Consider the following 6184-nt stretch of genomic DNA (forward strand, 5'->3'; position numbering starts at 1 on the left):
TGAAAGCTCATCTTCAAAAGTGTCTAAAAGGATTGGTGTCATCCGTCGTATCATATATTTTTTACCTCAATTTGTTCTTAAGATGTTAGCTAAAAATTTGGTAATTTCCTTTATTTGATTATTGTTCTTGCGTATGGTCAAACGGCTACATCCATTTATCTAATAACCTACAAGTTCTTTTAAACCACTTAGGAAGGATTTTACTCTCTTGTGATATTAGAACACCTATTAACGATATTCTAAGCTTATTGAACTGGGAAACTCTGAATAACGAATGGAGAGATCAATTATTATTTCTAACTTTTAAATGCCTTCAAGGACTTGCACCTTCCTATTTAATGAATATGTTTGTTTTTCTGGACAATGATAAAAGCACTCAGGCAAACAATCGTCTTTAGTTCCTCAATGGAATATATGTCAAGGAAAACGGACATTTCATTATCAGGCATCCATAAACTGGAACCAACTTACCTGGTAACATACAGTAACTAGGGATTTCCTAAATTTGAATTTATATAACTTTAGAAATGCTATTAATTAATTGGTCTCACCTCTATTTTTGTAATTAAGTAATTTTGTTTTATTTTCCTATCTCTTTTGTATTTTCATGTTGTTACTGTAAGTGTAACTGGACCACGACGAATAGCAGTGCCTTTGCATTGAGCGTGCCATCCAGTACAAGGAAAGTTTAATAAATAAATAAATACAATATGTTCAGTTCAGTTTAGCAATCTTTATTTGCATATAAACAATAAATATCATATTCGACAAATACACTTGTAAAGGGCAATAAAGATAATGTTTTAGGACAGTCTAAAGCCTCTCAATTCAATTCAATTCATTTTATTCAGCCTTACATAAATATAATAGAAATGTGCTTTGAAGCTAAGCGAGCAAACATAAATAGTAATTTTCCAAACAGAACAGTAAAAAACATTTAAACGATATAATATTAAAACATTAAAATACAGTAAAACGTATAAAGGGATGTTATCAGAGCAATAAAACATTAAAAGACAGTAAAAAGTATCAAGAAATATTATTAAAACACTGTATGATGATAAAAAACAAAGAACAGAAAATGCATTAAAATAGTATAAAATTATTGCATTTATGTTGAAAAGATTATTAAAGACCAGGTTTAAAATAGTATAAAATTATCGCATTTATTAAAATACATATAGGCAGAGAAGTATGTAAGGAAATCAGAGCTGCAATACCGGAATATTGCGGTAAGCACGCACGGGTTTCTACTGTTGGATGGATGGATCTTGGTGTAAACACCAAGGATAACCCATGAAAGTCTGAAGACGACTTTTTCTAGAGGGGTCTTCCTGTTGGTGATTGGAATGTATACCGTGAGACAATCCCTTACTCTTTTCTGAATAGTAAACCTACGTTTTATAACATGCACAAGTGCCATATCATACATGAGACCAACGGCTTAAATGTCTCATCCGAAAGACGTTGCACTATCTTACATTGCATTTCGGCCTTTTGAATCGGGACCTACAGAAAAATAAGTCAAAGTGGATTTACTATTTAAAACTGTGGGAATTATCATGAAAGTTTATAAGTTTCACTATGAAAATTATATGTTTCCTGTGTCCTTCTAAAAACCTTCACTAAATTTAATACCACTTTATTTTCAATTTTAATATTATGAATGGCGTCAGACCATTACAATAAGAGTTCTCTAGCCGAAGGTGGTTGGCTGGCAGGCTGCAAACATAGAGTCATTAGTAAATTTTTGAGGGCCACAATAATTGGGTCGCATGTGGACTGTATGCCACACTTTTCCCTCAGACCGTAAAACCTCGAATAGAAGTCCAATGGGCTTAAGCTTGAGAAGCCCATCTCAATTTAAATCCCCCTCTTAAGTTTGCAAAATTGGCCATACAGGGAAGTCCATCTTGAAAAAAATCCTATGGGCTTCTTTTCAATATAGCATGGGCTTCTTTTCGAGATATTACAGTACATTTACTGTACATGAATTTTTAAAGAAACCAAATAAACAATTAAAAACACGATTGGTTTAATGCAGTTAAATGATTTAATGCCAATCAATATACACTGTACTCCATGGTACAGACTGAGTGGCCATTATTTTATACAGTAGAAGTAATTCCCAAAATTTATATAGAATTCATTTTGAAATGAAAAGCAGCCCCCTTCTTTACTTTGCAAAAGTAGCCTCAAAAATGAGCTCATCTAAAGGCCGCGAAAAAAAAAAGAAGCGGCCCAGGGCAACCACTATCAAAGTTTTATACTGTAGTATGTTAAACAATGGATACAAACAATCAAACAGGACCACACTTTGCCCACCTATGTTATAAACAAAGGATATTAACAATTAAGCAGACAAAAATAGAAAACTTCTACACAAAAAATTCATTAGAACTTCACATTCTGTATTAATAATTAGATTTTACATCAGAATGTACTGAGTATTCGGTACAATGACACATCTGGTAGGGAAAAAACATCAATCCCATGTCCTTATTAACCGCAATAAGAAACTTCTTTATTTTAATAATTATGTTTTTTTGGAAAGAATACACCTTATGGAAGAATAATACCTTAGGTTACCTTACAGTATGTACAGCATAGCAAATACTGTAAATTCTCTTTCTAATTTTCTAATTGAAACTGAAAGATAACTTTTATTATTAAATTACAAAGTAAATTAATTTAAAAATAGAATTTTATTATTCCGTTTATTCAAGCTTCCGTTGTTTTATGCATGTTTGAATGTATGTTTTGTTTGTGTGCTTCCAGTGTTTTCTGTGGTATAGTATTTCAAATAGCTGTAATAAAGAATTGCATATTTTTTATAAGAACAAAATATTTTTATATATTAATACTTTTTCAAATATAAGAATATGTTTTCAATAATTACAATAATTTATAACTTTTATGCTAACTTATTTACATGTTTTCTTGTACTTTTTTGCATTTTATATATTTATTTAATAATTGCAGTTTCTATTTTTTTATAAGAACTAAATATTTTTGCAATTTTAATGTTTCTAAGTAATTTTCAATAAGGCTTATAATAATTGTTATCCATTTTGCTGTACATAATTTTAATCTACAGTATGGTTTTTTTTTTTGGTAACAAAAACTTAAACCACTGACTGCTTTTTTTGTAGTTCACCAGTTCTGGAATCACATCAATATTTTTACATTAAGGAATAATGTAGCTTTTACTGTTCTTATGGTGGTGGGACGAATTCCAAATGGTGGCAGGATTGAATTAAATAATTTTTTTGGTTTAAAATTGTTTTAAATTTTCCAAAATAATTTTTTAAGGCAAAATCATAAATTACACCTTAAATATCATAATAATGTTAAGAATTATGGAAATGGAATCGATGCAAAACACTTTTGAAAAAAAAATTATGCTTCATAAGGGTGGTGGGACGGAATTCTAATAAGCGGAAAATATTAAAATGGGTATAAAGTTAATTTTAATTTGACAAAATGATTTTTTAAACCTAAATCATAAATTACATCTATAAAATCATATAATAGCAAAATGTGACTAAAATCAGATCATATGTAAAGTGTCTAAAAAAATGTAATTAGTTTTAACTGGTGGCGGAACAGAATTTGACCAATAAAAATGCTTCAATATTAATAACTAAGAAATGCGTTTAAAAACATATTTTTACCTCATTTTGTACTTTTGATTGCTAACTATAAAAAACCTAATTTAAAATCTTGGAAATTATTCTGACTAAAATTATCAAACATTGGGATTTCCAACCCGCCACTTTATAAGTACTTCCTTAAATTTGGTCACATAATATACAAAAAATTGAAATATTGCCACAAAAAAAAAAAAAAAAAAAAATCAGGTTTTGAAAGGATTAAAAAAAAAAAATCAGGTTTTGGAAGGATTATGATTGAAAAATACAAATGTTCAATGTCATACTGTAGTACAGGTATTCAAAAACGAATGTTTAACGTAGAAAGATGTAGTTATGGTGGGCAGCACCTCCCAGCCTTGGAAATTTTCCACCCAGTATACAGTAAAGCTAATTTTATAGGCCTCCAACCACCTTCATTAACCCACTCTTCCATCCTTAAAATCCACTCTTATTATTTAGAGTTTACCAATGTTGTCCCCCACCCACCCTTAAAATGTCTTTCACTCACCCTTAGATTTCTACAGCTACAGTACAACCCTGTGATTCGTAGTAAGATAAAACATTTTTACTATAATATTTTTTTTCATTGTTTTGCGATTGTTTTATAACTGTTTTTAGTTTTGTTATTTGTTTGTCCAGCTTTTTTTTTTCAATTTTATAAGAATTGTTTTATTTTTGTTTTAAATATTGTGTAATATTCAAGTCTCTTGCAACAGACAACGGATTAAGAATACAAAACCAGCAAATGAAAAAAAAAACCAAAAAACCAAAAACCAAAGCTCTCATAACCGGATGCTCACACAGAACAAGGAAATTATAGCATCCTAAAAACAGAGAAGAGAAATCCAACACCAACAAAAATGTGTTGCTAATGTTTTCCATCAGTTAAACAAGGGCACACGTTGCGCTGATGGTCGTTAGCCGCTAGAATTCTGCAGAGGATGCAACACGACATGGTGTGCACAACAGATCCATGAAACTCGCGCATAGACTGCCACTTAACAATCAACACAATGTGCCACATCAGGGGTGGGGGCAGTATATACTGGGTAGATATCGTTTGGCAGTTTGAGTAAATCTGTGGAGGAATGATGGGATGGGTCATTTCGTAAAGCCAGTTTACGAAATATGATGCCATGCTACTGTAAGACCTGTCCTAGTTATACAGTAGTAAGTCATCAAGTGAAATTTGACAATAAGACCTGTTATACAGTGGAAAGTGCACTAAAGAAAGTCACAACAATCTTTTATACTTGTACTGGAAGATACTACTAAGACCGAGGGTATATTCCAATGGTAAATCTTACTGCTATCCGCACTTTGATTTTTGAGTCGATGGTTAGTTTTTTTGCGAGAAACCGAGTCGTGAGAATCAACTTTAGAGGGTGTTATCCATGACATCTTCCATTTGAGTAATGCTCGAATTACTTAATTGAGGCCGATTCTCGCATTGGACTTTTCGGCTCGGTAAAATAGATCTGATCAGTTTTACTGGGCACGAGCCACTCGGTTAAAAATGTAGCCCTACTATCAGTCAGAAAGACAGGAAAATACCTCAAAATAAAATTTTGAATAGCTCACTTAAAAGAATCAAGTAAATTATTAGCTTACAGCAAGAAACAGTTTCACTGATTTATAAATTTAATTTACTAAAAATAAAATTCGCAAAATAAGGTGATTTTTAACTACTTGACCGTGATTTTTTAGGAGGGACTGGGGGAGGGGGGCGAGTAATTTTTGGAAGGGTGTGCACCCTCTGCGCATCCCCTAGTTACGCCATTGGTTCCGCATTCTGAATTTCACAACCTCAGGATGAAAGCAGCCTACTGTAAGCTCCTGTTTAAGGCCAATTAAAAAAACAAAGTAGTTTTTTGTCCTACAGTAATATTTTGATGAGGTGAAACTAGTATTTTTTTTTTATTTGGCCTAATAATACAGGGGTACTTTACATCTTTCACTGACATTTGCATACACCTTTTTTTTTTATAAGAACCAGTAAAATTATGCCCAGGCTCACTGTTCTTATTTTTTGGCCTATTTCAGACTCAAAATATTCTTAATTTGTTCTTATTTTAATAATAATAATAATAATTTGGATTTGTAAAGCGCAAAATACATAGGTCTCTATGCGATAGAAATTTACACATTTTTCTAACATAAGATTTTCATTGAACAGCCGTATACACTGTACTGTATCAAAATAAAATTGGCTCCGGAAAAAATGGCCTCTGATAAAAGGCCCCAGAAAAAAGGGCTTCGGTAAAAATGGCCCCAAATGATAGGAGGTACACATAGTTACACCTCCTGCACATAAGATACAAAATATAATAATACAAATAAAAGATACAAATAATAAATATTTTTCTTTTTGGCTTTTCTAGTTTTTTTGAAACTAAATTCTCATTTGACATTTTACCTCAGGCTCAATTTATTCTTATTTTGTTCTTAATATTTCATTGTTCTTACTGTATAAAATGTGTTCGTGTAAAAAAAAAAAAGGTAACGATAACATACCATAGTTTAATCTTTTG

Source organism: Anneissia japonica, unplaced genomic scaffold (genome assembly GCF_011630105.1).
Source record: "Anneissia japonica isolate Jap-2015-1 unplaced genomic scaffold, ASM1163010v1 scaffold287602_len1038180_cov171, whole genome shotgun sequence".
NCBI classification, from domain to species: Eukaryota; Metazoa; Echinodermata; class Crinoidea; order Comatulida; family Comatulidae; genus Anneissia; species Anneissia japonica.